This window comes from Monopterus albus, unplaced genomic scaffold (genome assembly GCF_001952655.1).
Source record: "Monopterus albus unplaced genomic scaffold, M_albus_1.0 scaffold74.1, whole genome shotgun sequence".
NCBI classification, from domain to species: Eukaryota; Metazoa; Chordata; class Actinopteri; order Synbranchiformes; family Synbranchidae; genus Monopterus; species Monopterus albus.
The window spans coordinates 708,902-727,748 of NW_018127954.1; positions in this window are offsets into that span (position 1 = coordinate 708,902).

Sequence of the window (18,847 nt, forward strand, 5' to 3'; positions counted from 1 at the left end):
TAACCAGTAATGTTAGACCATGCTGGCAGCAGTGTCAAGTTAATGATTAAAAATAAAAAGACTGTTTGGAAGCATAACAAACCCTGTGATGTATCTCAGACTCAATCCAAAACCTGAATTTACTGCTTGAAACTCAAAATCTCACCCTAACTCTGAAGTTTTCCTGTGAACATTACAGTCAGTAGCACTCAGCACACTGCGTCCTCCTGATGGTGAATGTGTTTCCTTCATCACTAATGGTATTACATGTACAAATGATCTCTATCAATAAATATTAAAAAATATATTGTGATGATAATTTTGGCCATATCACCCTGCCCTAAACTGATCACCAGGACCGGGTGTGTGTGCATGTGGTTTGATCAGTTGTGACTGTGATAGTGGCCTGGTGACATAAGCTGTCCTCAGAAATCATTCAGATATTGGTGCAGAGACATTTAGACATCACATTTCTCCAACAGAGCTACTGTATGCTCTCTTCAAACAAAAACCCAAAAACAGAAGTGAAACCTTGGCTGAAAATCTCATGTTCATGTGGGACATACTATTACTACTGATACCAAAAATATGTTCTGGGACCTTTAAGGGATAGATTCACAATTCTGAAGAAAAAAAAAAAGACTTGAGAAATAATGAGCCTACTCTTTAGTCATTATTTGTTTATGGGTCTGTCAGGCGTAAAAAGAGCCACACTGTTCTCCATTAAATTTAAAATGCTGGAACTACACAAGACTGGGACTAGTTGAACTGCATAGTACAGAAAATCTACAGTGGCAGCAGATTTGATGTTTTTCATAGTTCATTTTATTTTAAACTTAGGTGCTTTCAGTGAGAATATAGCCAATACATTTGATATGTTGATATAAAACCAGATCAGAATGACACCAGTGTAACAAATGTTTTGGACATGTACTAATGTATAGTTATATGCTAAAAGGTGACACAGGGCAGGAAGTAAACAAAACAAAAACACTCAAACCCAGAAGTGGAGCTAAACCATAACACAGAGGTTCTTATCCTGCACAGACAAACTGAAAGGCTATGACCAGACGACCCAAGGGGACAGGTAGGTTCATGAAATGATTTTCAGACAAGTAGCCCAGTGTAGGCACTGAATTTTAAAAGGCAGTGCTGAAACTAAATGTGATGTTTCTTTCTGTTCTTCATCAGCACTAGTGCAGCAGAGCTCTGGATCACATGTAGCTGATTTATTATTATTATTATTATTACCTAGCTTTATGTGACACCTTGTCTCACAAAGTATGTGCTCTCCTAGGCCTGGCCTGCTATAATCCGTCAGAGGCTGACAGTTCAGGCAGGCTGATTCTTGAAGCAGCCCAAGAGCTCTGCCCCACTCACAGCTAACAGCCAGCTTCTCCTCTATCCTCACCTCAAAGCAATCTACACAGCCTTCAAAAGCTCTCTGCCTCTCTGCCTTTGAGTGTGTGGGGCTCTCTCTGTCTCTCCACATGGCCATTTCTCTCCATCCTCCCCTTTGCTTTTTTCTCTATTTGTGTTTGTGTCTCTCTTTCCTTCAGGCTGGCTCTTTTTGACTGAGGATGACATTTCTCTCTGTCTCTGCCTTTCTCTCCTTAATCGAGTGTGCCCGTGTACAAAGGCTGAAATGTGATTGGTGATATGAGCCTCAACATCCTGAATGAGTGACTACCAAACAAGTAACTATTTTTACTGAGAATCTTTTGTCAGATCTAATTTAACTATTTATAGCAAGTGTAAAGACACTGTTTATGTACCATACATTTTTAAACCCCAAGAAAAAAATGTTTCAAATTATTATGAAGATGGAAGTCAAGCTTTTGCAAAAAAAAAAAAATTGTGTGTTGTGTTTTTTTCTGAGCACAGGCATCCCTGTAAACCAACATTTGATTTAGATCAGATTTTATTTTGAACATGAAACAAATACTGTAATAAGTAAAGATAAAAAAGAAGAAGAACCATTAAAATGAACAGCAACATAGTTCTCTAGTTTGCAAAAAAAAAGTATATAAATATCCATGCCTATAAATATTACATATTTGAAAAGGAGTAGAGGTTGTATACACTTTTCTATACCCCCTTTCAACCTCAATGTTTCAATCTATTTACAAATATCATTTCCATATACATGTTCATCATACATACATACATACATACAAGGTCCCTCAGCCCATTCTGCACATCAGGATAAAAACCAAGCTATTAAGTCCAAACAACTTTCTGTACACCTCCACAGTAAGAAGCATCGATCAGGGCAGGGGTATAAAACCATTTCTAAAGCTTTAAGTGTTCCCAGGAGCACAGTGGACTCAATAAGTGTGAAATAGAAGAAGTCTGAAACCACCAGGACTCTTCATAGTGTTGGCTGTTGACCAAACTGGGTAACTGCGTGAAAAGTGCCTTGGTCAGTGAGGTGGCTAAGAACCCAACAGTCGCTCTAACAGTCCTCTGCACAGATGGAGAACCTGCTGGAAGGATGACCATCTCAGCAGCTGTCCATCAATCAGGCCTTTACGGTAGAGCGACAGGACAGAGGCCACAGTGAGTGAAAGGATATTACAGCTGAGAACATGAACTCTGAGAACATGAGGAAAAAGATTATCTGATCTGATGAGCCAAACACTGCAGCTTTTAGGCAGAACTCCAAGCACTGTCAGGCAAACGCCAGACAGTTCTCATCACCTGCTACTGCCATCCCTACAGTGAAGCATGGTGGTGACAGCATCATTGGTATCGGGACTTCTCAGCAGCAGGGAAGGATGAGAGAAGGATGAATGCAGCCAAATTCAGAGAGGTCCTAGAAGAAAACTTGCTCCAGAGTGCAGAAACCTGAGACTGGGGCAACTGCTCAGCTTTCATCACAGCAATGACCTGAAGCATGCCGTCAAAACAACACTGGAGTAGCTGACAGTTCACAGATACTTCCCAGCCAGTCTGACAGAGCTTGAGAGGATCTGCCTAGAAGACTGGGATAAACTGCCCGAGTCCAGGCATGCAAAGCTTGTAGAGACCTACCCAAGGACACTCCAAGCTGTAATTGCTGCCAAAGAAAGTACTACAAAGTAGAGAACCACTACGTTATGTACTGCTTGAGTTAAAAGGATGTGCTTTTCTTGTCTTACAGTGGTGGTCAAGGTGAATGTAATGACTTTAGCAGAAGCATCTAAATAAAGGAATTGGGAGCTCTATGACAAGGCCTGCAGTTGGTAAAAACAGGATTTGGTCATCTCAAACTGGAATCCCTGATGAAACACTGTGGGCTCTATCCTACTTTCCAAACAGCACAGTGCTAAACTCATGTCTAAACTCCAGGGCCAAGAGACATATATGTATGTTCAGTGTTTTGCAATTTTGGTGACCAGAGACACAGCACACTTCTGTGTGCAGCCCGGCATTATTGGGTGCAGTGTGGAGGAGAGTCAGAATACATTATTAGAGAGAGGAATGCATTGTGAGCAGGTGGAGTCTGGGTTGTGTTTAGTTCTTTCCAATCAAACCAACTCTTCTCATCCCCTTTAAAGAGCAGGATGGAAACCTGACTGACTGATGTCAGGACATGGAAACATATGAGAGGAGAGATTCTGTCCCTGTATCTTCTTCTCCTGTCAGTTATGCTCTCCATTCCTAAACTGATAGTGATGAAACTATTTATGTGGAAGTGCTGAACATAAATATTCACCCAGTAATATGCTAATATCACTGACCGGCTTTTGTGCATGGAAGAAAGAAAGTCTCTGGTCCTGTAACCAGCAACAGTTCCATAGTGTAATTTACTCACAGCTGAATCCAACCACTGTAACTTTATAAATGTTTCATTGTTTTTAAAATAATACATTAAAATCCTACTGTAATCACTGTGTTTATGGTGAAACTGACTGTGGTCCATCAGAGCTCACAGCCAGTAGATGTGTTGCCCACCTTATCTCCACCTACAGCTGCTTTGAAAGCTGATCAAACCACCATAAAATGCAAAAGCAGACACAGCATATATCCTCACAGTAGTAACTAAGTTATGTCTGTGTGAAACTTGTTCATTTGAAGAAACTGCAACTTAACAGTGACAGCAGCCACAGGGAGGTCAGACTGACTTTACCTGCTGTGTAACAGGATTAATGGAGACATCTGCATGGTATTTGTGGTTTATCTTGGCTCATGAGCTGCTTTCATGTGTTGTTATGTGTAATTTTTAACATGGAATACAGACTGCAGATGACCTCTGGATACAGATGGTGCATCCTGACATGCACCAACACTGTTTGACCACATCATATCTATAGGCACATACTGAGAACTAGGTGTGTTTTTTTTATCTTATTTAAAAATAATCTTCATGATATGCAATAAATTATTCAGTGAATTCCCTCAGATCTGTTGTGAATTTAAGGGTTAATTTTAGTTTAGCGTGGCTGTTAAAAAACATGTAGGCACCTAATCTCATGCTTCCCAGTTGATGCACTTGTCAGCAAAATTGCAAATATATTGTGATAAGAGGTGGTCTGAGCAGGGGCCCGTTTCAAGAAGGAGGTTTTGTTGAAACTCTGAGTTTGTTAACCCCGAAATGAGGAAAACTCTGAGTTTTCCAACTCTGTGTAAGTCAACTCAGAGCTCAGGTTTGAACTCTGAGTTTGTTAAACCTCCTTCTTGAAACGAGCCCCTGGTGTTCTTGTTATTTCTGGTCAAAACAAGCACCAAAACTGCACTGACTGATTAGCATACACTCAACTGCACCTCCCGGCTCAGCATAAGTGCATTCATTCATGGCAGGACAATACCAAACACACCAATGCACAAATAAAAGTAGACATGTGCCCAAGGAACATTGCATAAAGACTGCAGAAATTGCGCTGGCAGGAAACAGAGCCCTGTACGTCTGAGAATGCAAGTTAAGGTTATTTCTTCTCTGCCACAGAGTAATCTGCAAGTTAGACAGGGGACAGCTTGATTTAAGTTCTGCAGGGCTAGGAGTTAGCTGTGGAAGGTCACGCCAGTCTAATTTTCATTTAACCTTTATTTAATACTAGGAAAACACTGATTGATGAGGCCCTAGTTCCTAGAGGTGTCGAGATCACAAACATGAGGAGAAACACAAAAAATGTTTGCAGTTATAATGTCACCAATTATCTTTTAAAACATAGCAAAAAAGGCCCAAAATTATAACAAAGAAGAAGAAGCCACCCAGACTGACAGTGGTGCACCTTGTTGTATAGAATTCTCCCACAGAGTTACACCATTTGTTTGTCGATGTAAACTGAGAACTAGCTGATCATTGTATTGGATGGCCTTATATTTTACAGGTGCTGCTGATTGATCTGTTCACCCCCTGCAGGAGGAATGTTCCCAGTTGTGATAATTAACTGAGCAAATTGCTTAATTCATTGATGAATCTTTTCACTTTAAATACTCAAGCGCATGAGACAGTTGTTACAGAGAAAGTAAATCATTAGAACAGGTCCTTTAAAAACGTTTCTTTTTTGCCAGACTTTTGTTAATAGTCATGTGCTTTTAATACATTATTACCCATTGCTCTTCTACAGTATGGCTTTAACTAGTCTCTCTCTCTCTCCATCTCTCAACCCCATCATGTAAATTGTTGCAGTTAAAATTTAAAGGTACAAATATGAGAAATGAGTTAACTGATAAGAACATATGTAGACATTCATCAAAACCGACCACTCTGTATTTTGACCAACAATGGACTCCATGGTTTTGAGAAAACATATTCCATATGGGATTTCATATTTGACTTATTTGCTGCTTCATTACTCGACAGAAAAGCTCTAAACACACATGTGCTCAATGGAATGCATTTGTCTTTATGTCCCTCAAGGTCATGATCAGGCCCAGTGGTTACCCAGCATAGTGCAGGCTGTCAACAAGCCCTGGAGCCTGCTTTATACAACTGTGCATAGAATCCAGACCAAAGGTTCATGTTCACACAAAACTCAGAAAGGACTATGGCAAAAACATACCTGATTGATACATAAAACTGTGCACACACAAGCCTCCATGCAAATGTCCTTTTATAAATCCCAATCAACCTGAGAACATGTGCTCTCTGGTGAGCTGCATATCCCGCCCAAAACACTCCCACAATTATCCATATTTGGTCAATGCAAAAAACTCATGAATATTGATTACATGTTGTTCCTATGGAGAAAACAAACAAACAACACACTTTTTCGAGGCAGATGGCTGCAGAAGCTGTTAGTACAACAAACAAGACAATCCCCAAATTAAACAATGTGGACAGAACCTCTAGTTTTGTTTTCCCCTTCCTTGTATTTCTTGTTTGTCTCTTTTGGCACATGTGTGTCTAGGCATGGTGGTCCATTTTGCTCTTGCTGCCTTCTGTCCTGTGCACTCTTGGTTCATTCTCCAATCAAGCATTGCTGCACTAATACACCGGCTGCCAGTGGTTTATGCTTCCCTGCCTAACTCAGCTCTTCTTTGCCTGCTTTACAACTCCCAGCTCAGGCCGGCCACTGGACTGCCATTTCCTGCAAGTCTCTTGCATGTTCTACTGCTAAAGACCTCAGCATTTTTCCATGATTTTTTTCACTTCACCATCTGATGTGGCCAATAAATAGTTTAACTGTACCAGTCCTGCATTTGAGTCCAGAATTGCTGTACACTGTATTAAGAGGCACAGAAGCTCACTGCTTGATATATATTAAGCATCTAAATTTACATTTACATAGCTGATAAAATCACACTCGTGATGATTTAAAAAACAAACAACACACAGAGTATTTAACTCCAAAGTCCATATGTTTACCTCACCTTAACAGGTAGGAGGTGTAGGAGGTGTGTGTGAGGTGACAGCAGAAGTCTGGCAGCTCCACGGTTTCTCCAATGCACACTGCACAACTGGTGCCCCTGACTGCACAGTTATGTGTTCACTGAGGAGTTATACAAAAACATATCAAAATTAATGCAATTTGTAGTTTACCAAATATTCAAAGTATAAGAAGACTATGTGAGAAATGTTGTTCTTCAGTTCTGTAAAGAAATGTGATGTAGTTTGATGATTAGTTCATCAACCAATGTAGTTGAGATGAAAAGAAATTAGGATATTCAGTTACTATCAGAAAAAAGAGAGCTAGACTTCCCCAGATCTGCCATGTGACACACCCTGCCATCACCCTCGGAATTCCAGCTGTGCTGTGCTGCTGTGCAGCTGACTGTTCGAGGATCATCCAGCCAAACCTTCTCCTCTGAGCTCTGACGGTTTGGGAATGTTATGATGAACCAGCACCAGATGCTCAGTGAATTATAATGATAGAATTTCAGTACACAACAAAGAACTACAAAATAACACAACTTCAGTGTTGCATAACAATGAGCTCTTCTTTGCTGCCAAGAACAAAGCCTTTGTATTAACTGCAAAAAAAAAAAGAAAAGGAAAAGCACACACCATCACTAAGTGTACGAACAGTCTCCGAGACAACTTTGGGTGGATGGTGAGAAAATTGACTCAGTGCAGCACTGTCAGTAGTTCTTACACTGACGTCTTCCGGATTTGGCTCTTTGATAAATTACTGCTGTTAAATGGGGAAGAATGGCCACAGTTTCATTCAACAGTGCATCACATTACTCAAGAAGTGAGTTGTGCATCAACTCAAAACCACAGATGTACACTGAATCACAAGCTGCCTGAGATGTCATTGCTGTAATTCTCACAGCCCAACAGTAACCTGATCAAAGAGCTCATTTACTGAAGAGTCATCTGCTGAAATTACTTGGTGCTTCTGGGACATTTGCTCAAGAAGGCAGAGGGGAGTCGTATGTTTTGATCCTCGTTGCGATGAGACCTGTTAATGGACTTAATAATCAGCTCTCATCAAGTGTTACTGTCAAACAAGTAAGAAGAGGTTCAGGCAGGACAGGAGTATTGTTATGGAAGCTTGCCAAGTCTTTCATGAGCCCTCAACCTCACCTTCTAGTCTCACTGTATTTTCTTGGTGTGTTGCCATATATACAATATAAATAACAAAACATTAAGCAGATGCATCAGAGGGTGTTTTACTTAGTAAGAGCTGGAGTGCTCTGTCACTGTATCTTTTGGTAAATGAAGGCAATCCCAGATGGGCCTTGACAAAATATTAGGTAAACTGCTACTTTTGGGCAGATGTCTCTTGATGAGAGCAACAATTGTGACACATGTTTTCAGGCCAGATTGGATATCTGTTTATTATGACTTTTAGTCTAGACCTGTTATTAAATTAGCCAGAGGCAGCTGGAAGCTGAAAAAGTCTCCTATAAGGCCAGGGCAGACAAATGTTTTTTCTTTTTTTGGTGAATTTTAATTTCCCCATAAATACAGTGCATAATCTGCATATACTGTATTCTTGGAACAGATGAGGACATAGATATTATGTTCACTAGAACACAATCCTAAATTTTAGGCTCCATGCACATGACTGAGACTGAGTTTTCCTGTAAAAACAAACAAACAAAAACAATGTTGATATGAAGTTGTGCCAGAAAATTATTGCCACTAGCAGTTAAAAATTATATTTACTGTATGTGACCTGCAGTGGCTGTAGTCATTACGACACAGGCAAAAGAGAAAGCTAGGTGACAAATGTAGAGCCACAGAGTCCATGGTGGGACTGTCCTACAGGAAACAGTTTTCAAATGTTGTTTTTTTGTCACAACTTTAATCCTATTACAACCTTGGAAGCATCACACTCATTATCAGCTGTAGATATGTAGACTACATACATCCATAAGCTAATTGAAAAAATAAATACTATCCCATACAGCAACATATAGTAACGGATGTCTCGACTATAGTGGAACAGTCACTTTAGAGTTCAGTTTGAGCACAGAGAATAGATATGAGTCACCTGCAGTGTCAGTGTCATCTGCTGTCAGCTTCTAGGTAGTGTTAGCTCCCGGACCCAGGGCTGAGATCAGGGTGCAGAGTCAGTTTTCAGTCTGTTGCTCTCGTCAGTGGGATTTCTAGGTTAGCTACAGTCAGCTAAGGTTATCCATCAGTCAGTAAAGTGAGATCTAAATGATTTAAGCAACTTTTTAGCTAAAAAAACCCTCCAAGAATATACAGCATGCAGGTAAATACAGCACTTCTTCCCAAAACTGCACACTTGTCTCAGCTATTCAGTACGGTGTGAAGTACCTTCACACTCTCTATTATTATAAACATAAAGATTATTTTGACACAAACTATAATCTTTTCCTAAACCTAGCCAAGTATTTTTTGTGACTAAGGTTGTGTCTGTAATCACTCCCTATTCACTCATTCACTACACTCTCTATAATGTACACTAAGTAGTTTACTGTGAACAGTAAATTGAGATTTTGGACACTTACTAATCAGTGGCATTTTGCATCAGCACTAACAGCTGCAGAACCACGTGACACAAATTTTCTATCTGATAACAATGTGGAGCATTGCATTGTTGTTAGTTTACATTATATTGTTGAATTTTTGAATGCACTATTACAGTGGACTGATTTACAGTACTGTGCAAAAAGTCTTAGGCCACCATTAGATTTGTTGTTTTAGCAGTGTTATAATGACTATATATTTGTTTATCAATATACAAATTAAAATATAGGAAATATGTACACAGTATTACAAAACACATAAATAAATGTCAGAAGAAAAAAACAGCGAACAAACTGAATCATGAGATGTCAAGGATAAAAACAGGAGTGGAAGAGCAGGAAAAGAGAGATTCTTCTTTGATAGATCTGGAGGAAATTCAGCATGGACCTGGCTCAGCATCTGGCAGCTTCATCTGGATGCCAGGTTGATCCCTCCACAGTCTGAAGAAGCTTGATCAGGGACGGCCTTTGTGGAAGCACAGCAGCAAAGAAATCTCTTTTTTCAAAAGGGGGGCAGGAAGAAAAGGCTGAGTGAGTATGTAAATGCTGAGTGAAGATCAGTAGAAAGGAGGATTATGGAGCCATGAATTGAAGTTTGAAATGTTTGGGTCCAATCATCAACAGTATGTGAGAAGAAGAGTTGGAGAGAGGTGGAAGAATGAGTGCTGGCAACCTTCAGTGAAACATGGTGGAGGCTCTGTCATGGCTTCAAGACTTCAACAGCCTCCCCAAAAGAATTCAAGCTGTGCTAAGTGCAAGTGGAGGTCACACTAAATACTGACTTTGGACTGTTGAAGCCAATATGTTCTGAAAATTTTGTGTTTTTTAATACTTTGTGTACATATTTCCTGTATTTTCTGGTTATAGCTAAATAAAGAGAATGAGAAATAAATATCACTTATCATTACAACCTTGCTAAAACAGCAAAACTAATGGTAGCCAAAGACTTTTGGACAGGAATGTACACATTCAGCATTTAGGCACCACTACAACATTCATTAAATAAGGAGTAGGAGGTGACTTTGGACACAGGCTAAACCTAATCTGTGATGATTCCATAATGGCAACCATGTGATTATGACTGTTTCCATAACAACGCAGGCCCAGTATGCTTGCTGGCGGAATGGACAGCCAGGTCTGGTAAGTGTGTAGCTGGAACAATCCTCTGGGTCATATTGGGAGATAAGGACAAACAACATATGTTGTTTTTGTTGTTGTATTATTGTTGTTCAGACACAGGCAGGCAGGAAAAGTACAATTTGGGCTTTAGTCTACACCAGGCTTCTATTGCTAGTCTACTGCTTTAATTTCAGTTTTAGCACATCTAAATGGAAAGGTTTATTGTCAGCTCAACAAGCAATAAAGTTAGAACTTTGTTCACATGGCTGCACCCAAAGTATTTTGGCACATTTTTTGATTAATGTAAAAACAAGCCCTGTGTAGCAAAAAGGTTCTCTGTAACTTTAGAGCCAATAAAATAAAATATGCTTGCAACTCAATACTGACCTTTAACACAAATGAGTCATTGCTTTACCTTACTTAGAATGACCAGCGAGCTCAAAGATTAAAATGGTGCTGTTGTAAAATTGTGCATCGAATGAACTCTTCATTCTCCTGACAAGAAGAACCCAACAACCCAACACCCCAACATGACACCCCAGTGTGTCACACCAGTAGACAAAAAATACATACATAAAGGCCAATGAATGCTTCTGTGTTGGAAGAAACGTAACACAGTGGCATAGAAACCCCACCACCAACTAGTGTTTTCGTTGTGTAATTGCAGAGCGAAGTAGACATAGCAGTGCAAGTATAAATGCTCACAAGGGTGTCGGCACCTTGCGTAGTTTACAGCGTAGGCTGTGCATACGCTCATCATAAAATAAGCTTTAGATTATCCCATCTGGTATAAAGACTCAGGTGTCATCAACCTAAAACCACCAGAAACATGGAAAGTATTCAGCTTACAAATTACAAATGATTGTAAATGTGTCACAGGAAAAAGGCAGTTTGTTGTTGATCTGTTTGTTCTACTAGGTCGTTTTGTTTCACTAAAATTGCAGTACATAGAGCTCTGAAATAGGGTACAGCAATAGGGCACATTCCAGGCAACAGTGCACATGAGTGTGTCCAACAATTTTTTGTAATTTGCAGGGTTGGCGCATGCTGGGTGCAGCTAGGCACAACATGGAAGAGAGGCTGAATACATTATTAGTGGGAGGAATGCATCATGAGCAGCTGGAGAAATGGAGAGCTTTAATAATAGCAAATCAAAACTGTCATCCTCTTTAAAAGCCCCATGGAAACCTGACTTTGTTACTGATTGTCATTACATGTAAATATATGAGCAAAGATGCTTCCCCTATCTTCTTCTACACTACCAATTTTATGCACTCCACTCTTAAATTGTCATGAGAAACTATTTATTGTAGATGTATTGCACATAGATATTCACCCAGTAGTCTGCTAATATCACTGATATTAGCAGACTACTGGTAGCAGACTACTTTTACTACTGTAAAACTATCACTTAAGTCTCTGATCTTGTAACCAGCAGCAGTTATGCAGCATAATTTACATCCAGTGTGTGAAATAAAGAGGTCTCCTATTTCAGAAAAATAGAGCACTATTTGGGACAGCATGGTGACACAATGATAAGTAGTGCTGCCTCACAGCAAGAACAATCCGGGTTCAAGCCCGGGCCAACCCGATGCCTTTCTGTGAGGCATCTGCATGTTCTCCCTGTGCCTGCGTGGGCTCTCTCCATGGTCCATAGATATGCAGCTTAGGTCGATTGGTGACTCTAAATTGCCCATATGAGTAAGTGTGACTGTGTGTGGTTGTCCGTCTCTAAATGTCAGCCTTGTCATAGACTGATGACCTGTCCAGGGTGTACCCTGCCTCTCACCCAATGTCAGCTGGGATTGGTTCCAGCCCATGACCCTCTTCAGGATAGGCGGTGTAGATAATGGATGGATGGATAGAGCACTATTTCTTCTGGTATTGTTATAATATAATAATTGGAAAAAGGCACTGGTGGATGTCAGGCAAGCTCACATTAATGCACAACTGCCTGGAGATTACGGTCATTCAGGGAAATCCTTAAACTATCACTTAACGCTTATTTTGTTAGAAAAAAATGTCTGGTCAACGAGAGTTCATGAGAATTGTAGAAACCAAGCTCCTTCTGCATAGAAGTACAACAACATAGGTACACCTTGTTTATTGAGCTTTCAGTCACATTGAGATGATAATTCATTGTTGTAAAATTGTAGATAAGTCAGAAAACACAGAAAAGCATGCCATGGGCTCTTTAAAGGACATAAATACTTGTTCTTACATAGTACATAGTCTGTCAGTTATGGTGTGTCCTTTCTGTTCATACAGTTGACCTGCAGAGTCTTTCAGCATCTGTAGCTTCAGACAAGTCAAAGTGAGTCATTAGTGAGCTATTAATGGCCGTCCATCATCCCGAAAAGTCCTGGGAAAAGCTTTATCCTTTAGTTTTTAATGGTGTCAAGACCTACAGGAAGAACCAGTCTAGCTCTGTGGGACATTAAACCCTCTTGGCGTTTCCAGAAATGTTAGCATAGTTTTTTTTTTTTATGTCAGGATCTTGTAATGGGCTATTTACTGACTGACATACTGTGTCATCTGACTTCGGTGAAGAAAAATGGTGTACACAATTTTATTTATTTATTAAATAATGTTTTTGCATTTAGTTTGGATGTGAGTAATGTTGATGCCTATGTAAAGCACTTTGAATTGCCTCTGTTTTTGAAATGTGCTATATAAATATAACTGCCTGCCCTTGCTTTGCCTAATGGAGGGAGAAAAATAATATGCTTCTAATGTTGTGTAAGCAAAGGTAAGTGTGCTCTTAAGTACTAAAACCTTAAAAAGAATAAGCTGACCACTTTTGTGAATGTGCTTATTCACTTTTTGTGGGGACAACTGGATGAGAGGACAACCCTGTATGTTACATAAGTACATCATAACCTTAACACTAATGGGAAAACAGTTAGCCTGGCTTTATCCAGAAGTAAGAGGATCCACCTGCCAGCCCCTCTGTAGCTCACTATTGAACCTGTTATTAAGCCATACAAAAAGTAAAGCATAAAAATGGGTTGTTACTTTTATGGGAGGATACATGTTGAAACTTTTTCTTAACTTACCTTTAGCTGGGGATGTGTTTTGGCACAGCCATCACATTGGTACCTGTAGCTTTTGGTCTGCCGACGCTTGATTCACATGCTCCACTCAGAGTGAGCTGTTTTTTCTGATGTGACCACAACACTGGTGCACAACAAAATAGCTCATTTACTCACAGATTTCAGCTTGTGTATAGAATACCTCCTAGCTGTTCAGCACATTTACCTTGGAACATGTGTTGTTTGAACTGCATAATACATAATCAACAATGATGCACAACCTGGCATGAGACACGACATCCTATAGCTTTTTCAGCTCTCTCATGTGGTGCTGCCGCCTACTATTTTGATGATGATGTGTTGCGGCCACCAATGCCTGCCTGCGTACTGAGGTTTTGAGTTATTATCAAGGCAACTACATACTGGCTCCAAAAGAACATTTGACTGAATTGGTCTCTATTGTATAATTCTTAAATTCATTCAGCCCCTTGTGGAGTTCTTGACTGAAGATATGAAGCAGTCTTTTTACAAGTGGGTCTCTGCTGTTTGTTTTTGTACATGTGCAAGTGAAGATGAAGGAGGTTGCTACTGTATTAAGTAAATGTAAACAAAACAGGATTCAAAATGATCAAAAAAATCAAAAAATTAGATTCTCCCCCTTCTACAAGCACTGCCTGTCCATGAGTGGGTATGGCCGCTCTTTACTAACTAATAGCAATGGATGATTGAGTGCCACATGCTGTTATTTTGCAAATTTGAAAACTTTTCTTGTTTCTGATCATGTTTTAGATGAATGGTGGCCTTTTTTGTATCGGAGATGTTTCATATCAGCTACTTAGACAGGAGCATAGCAAATAACAGAAGCACAGGATACCTCAGCTGTGGCCAGTTTTCTGACATTGTTCATTAGTTTTTGGATGAGTTTAATCATGTAGTCAAGTACAGTATGCCTTTCCACCCTTGAGCTGTACTTCATCTCTCACAGGCTCTAAGCTGTGGTCTTTATGAAGTCGAGACCTGATGATTTGAATTGATTCACTGCGACACTTTTGACATTTCCAGGCTACTGATCCTCTCTGAGCCATGCTGATCTGATGTCAATGAGGAGGCAGACAGGAGAGCTGTGACTTGGGTACCTCTCGACCTGAAAATACCAGTTTCTTTCTGAAGCCAGACCGCAGCACTATCGATCTGTTTCACAACAGAGATGGCACTGAAGAAATGTTTTCCCTAATCTCTGATTCAATATTTAACGCAACCTGATTAAAAAAAAAAAAATCCTTGTTATTGTTATTTGGTGTGTTATTTTCTGGCTTTTTTAAACATACTGGCTGAAAGGTGAGGTCAAGTACAATTGAGAACAACATTCATTACTAAACCAATTGGTTTGTTTATGTAAAAATAAAAATATGATAATCCATACCTTAAACATACAAACATAGTTTAAGTGAAAATACAGTGTCTCACCACTAAGGAAATAATGTATGACATTAAAGGTTCTACTGAAGGTTATAATTTATGAGATATATTTTATCATTGCCCTCAAGATTAGAAGATACCAATCTAATTTCCTGTGCCTCTACTGCTTAATTACATTATATAATTATGGCCTACTTTTGAATCTCCATCTAGGGAAATTAAATCAGTTATGTACTGTACATAAAGTTGCACTTGTCCATCCAAAGTCTAATGAGCTACAGAAAAGTTCAACTGTACTTTAAGTACAGTACTGTCTAATGCTTGTACCCAAATGTAAACATAACTTAAATTCTGATGCAGGACTTGTGTATATGCAACACATTAATGTGATAAAACAGGGTTGTGTATTTATTTTGCATATCTCAAAGTTGCTAATTTTGCTCTTCGCTGTAGTGTAACATTGTCTCCCAAGGTGAGAACCTAGACCGCTGTAGCCCATTAGTACAGAACAACCATCAACACAAACAAAATGTCTGCACTGCAGCTAGCATAAACAGTGGCTGAAACTGATCCCATTTGGGAGAACAAGTTAATAGGATGAACACATGGCATCATGTGAAATTCCAAATATGTAATGAGCCTGGGGCTGTTAAAGTGAGGCTAAAGAATTTGTTTTACCTTGCTTGATGTGGTGACGCAACTTGGTGTATCTACTCCGCTGTATTTGATAGCAGCTGTGTATAACAAATGCACAAACCTGCATTCTGCTGTAGATCATTTGGTGTTTTATTGTTGCCATCCATTTCTAAATGGCGTTACTACAACAATTTCTCCAACAATATACACTGATCAGCCATAACATTATGACCACTTGTCTGATACAGTATTGTGTTGGGTGTCCATGACCCTGTCACTGGTTCACTGTTTGTCCTTCCTTAGACCACTGTTGGTAGGTAGCAACTACTGCAGACTGGGAACACCCAACCATACCTGCTGTCTGGGAGATGATCTTACCCAGTTGTCAACCATCACAGTTTGGCCCTTGTCAGTCACTTAGATCCTTATGCTTGCTCATTTTTCCTGCTTCCAACACATCAGTTTTGAGGACTAAATGTTCACTTGCTGCCTAACATCCCCCACACACTGACAGGTGCCACTGCAATGAGATAATCAATGTTATTCACTTCACCTGTCAGTGGTCAGAATTTTATGGCTGATCAGTGCATGTTACATGTCACTATCTTAGAATATGACTCATAGGACACTTCTGAGGCACATTTACCAGACCTTTGTTTTCATGATAACAGTCTTACACTCTATACAAATATTCCACCCACAAGTGTACTGTACCTTTGTCATCATGGAAACAATCAAACACACTGTCACAACTATGAAATTGTCACAATTTCTTTAGGTTTTGGAACAAAAATTATGTATTTTTTAATAAAGCATGTTCTCATCCCAGGGCATCAAATACTGACACTTTGTCAATTAGCCTTTGGCATCTGTATGAGATGCACAGGGATTTCAATATAGCACAGTGTTACCCGTGTCAGTTTGAGATGCCAAAGATACTTCACAAAACAGAAGCAAATACCTTCATTTTAGAAGAAGCTTTATTTTATTGTAACACTTAGAACAAAATTCTGTTTGGAGCAGAGGGCCCCGGGCCGCTGCATGCATATGCGCTGCCATCACGGGCAACTTGGGGGGTTCAGTGTCTTGCCCAAGACACTTCGACATGTGGACTGCAGACACCAAGATTCAAACCCTCAACCTTCCATTTGGTGAGATGATGACTGCTCTACCCACCGCAGCACTGTAACGATATATGCCAAGTCACATAACTTCCTCCTTTGCTTATGCAAGAAATGACATTACCATTAAAACTACATGGATAGGTTTAGGATGAGGTTGTGACTTGGGTTAAAACATTCAGTAATTAAAAAGCACAATGTTACACATTGGACTTCTCTCCTGTGAGGAAGTCTGACCCCATCTACCCAGCCTACTCCTAATGAGGACTTTATCCCTTCATATTATATGTCACTATAAACGCATGAGCTGATCTGTTTCTCTGGGTGTCAAATATTGATGTGAGTGGGTTAACATTGTTCTCTACTGTATTCCCTGTGCATTTCATATGGGTGCCAAGAGCACCCTTTAGCATGTGTATGCAACACAAAAGGTACCTGACAAAGCATCCCACCTTGGGAATGAGAACAAGCTGTTGTGGAATGGTCAGGGATAAAAAAACAAAACAAAACAAAAAAACAGTATTTACACAGGAATTGACCAAAGGTCTCCAGAGAGAAAGTCCTGTGTTTTCTGATCTATCCACCCCAGCCTCCTCTTAACTTTGTAACTCTATATACTATGTCACCTAACTTTCTCCTTTGCTTGTGTTATAGTTAACTCCAGTCTCTAGAAGTTGCTTAACACATTAATAACCTGCTGGCCCAAACCACATATGGTCCCTTACAGGACAGTCTCCATTGCTGACACCTGTCCAGACATGCAAGATGTCTGTTACTCCATAGTAGAAGAGGCAGGTGAGAAATGAGCCCGTGTCCAGCCGTGAAACCTGAGAGCATTGAGAGAAACTGAGTAATACTCTGTCTTCTCAACAGCTGCTGCTTAAGAGCTCTTGATCACAGCACTCGGTTCCTCCTGTGAAGATACTCAGTAACTGAGCTGCTGCAGCTCTATGAATGCCAAGCACAGCATGGTTTACCCACATGTGAGTGTTCAGTAAAATGTTCCCTCTATCAGTTAAATGAGCATGTCTTGGAGAACATACTGTATGAATTACCCTGTACAGGTGCGGTGGACCTCTGTTCTTCTACACAGGCAAAATACAAAAGGAGATATTAATTGCTTTATGTTGAGTCAGCTCAGGTACACCAGTGTCAGAATAAAACAATCCACTGCTTATGTGTTTTGAAGTTGATGGCATATTGCTTGTTATCTGAATGATTTCCTAATCGCAGGCAGGAAACCCTCAGTGTGTGTCCTGCAGAGATTCCACACCACCTGGTGGAGGAGGACGTAATTAAGGACACTGGTTCAGAAAGCGCCAACCTGCAGCCCATCTGCCATGGACTGGAGTCATGTTTAATGAGTAAAATCATTAGCAGCACAGCAATGTTGTAAGGAGTGGATAACTGATGTGTTGGAACTTTCTTTTTTATTACAAAGAGCAGTTAGTCTCAACCAGAACACTTCCATTAGTACTATAAGAGAAAGTTAGCCCATCTCTTTGTAGCCTCTGAAGGCAAGAATGAATAAATAAAAAAGCAATATGAATTTGTGAACAATGATGACGTTAAGTAGTATTATGTTCTGCATTAGATTCAATAGTTCTGCAGATGATTTAACCTCTGTGCTGAAAAAAACTACTTTGGCCCAGGTCTACAAAACCATATTTCTGTATAAGGCTTTGTCTAAATAACAATAAATAGACAGTATGACATGCTCAGAGTTGAAGTGTTTAGAGCAGACAGATTGCAGTACCCACTCAGAGGTGCCCGAAAATGAAACATAAGATAAGTGACTGACACTTGAAGAATTAAAGTAGAAAAATCTTTGTGTTCCTGTTCTATAATACAAAATGATGAGAAGTTGTGAACATGTGTTCATGGTAGAAATCTGATATTATTAAGTATACTCCAAAAATGTATAGTATATTTGACCTACTTTGATTGCATCTCATCTGTATATTGCATTGGACAGAAGCGTCTGCCAAATTAATTCATGTAACTTTAGTAAGTGTAGCTAATCTTAAAAATGTTTGTGAATGTATCACATCACTTCTCCTTCACTCACTCCTCTAACTTCTCTGTCTCCTCTTTCTCTGTCTAATTTTAGTCTCTCTCTTTTTTTTTTGGCAAATTCCTGTTCTCTCTGAAGGTTTTCCCATCCCCTCTTTC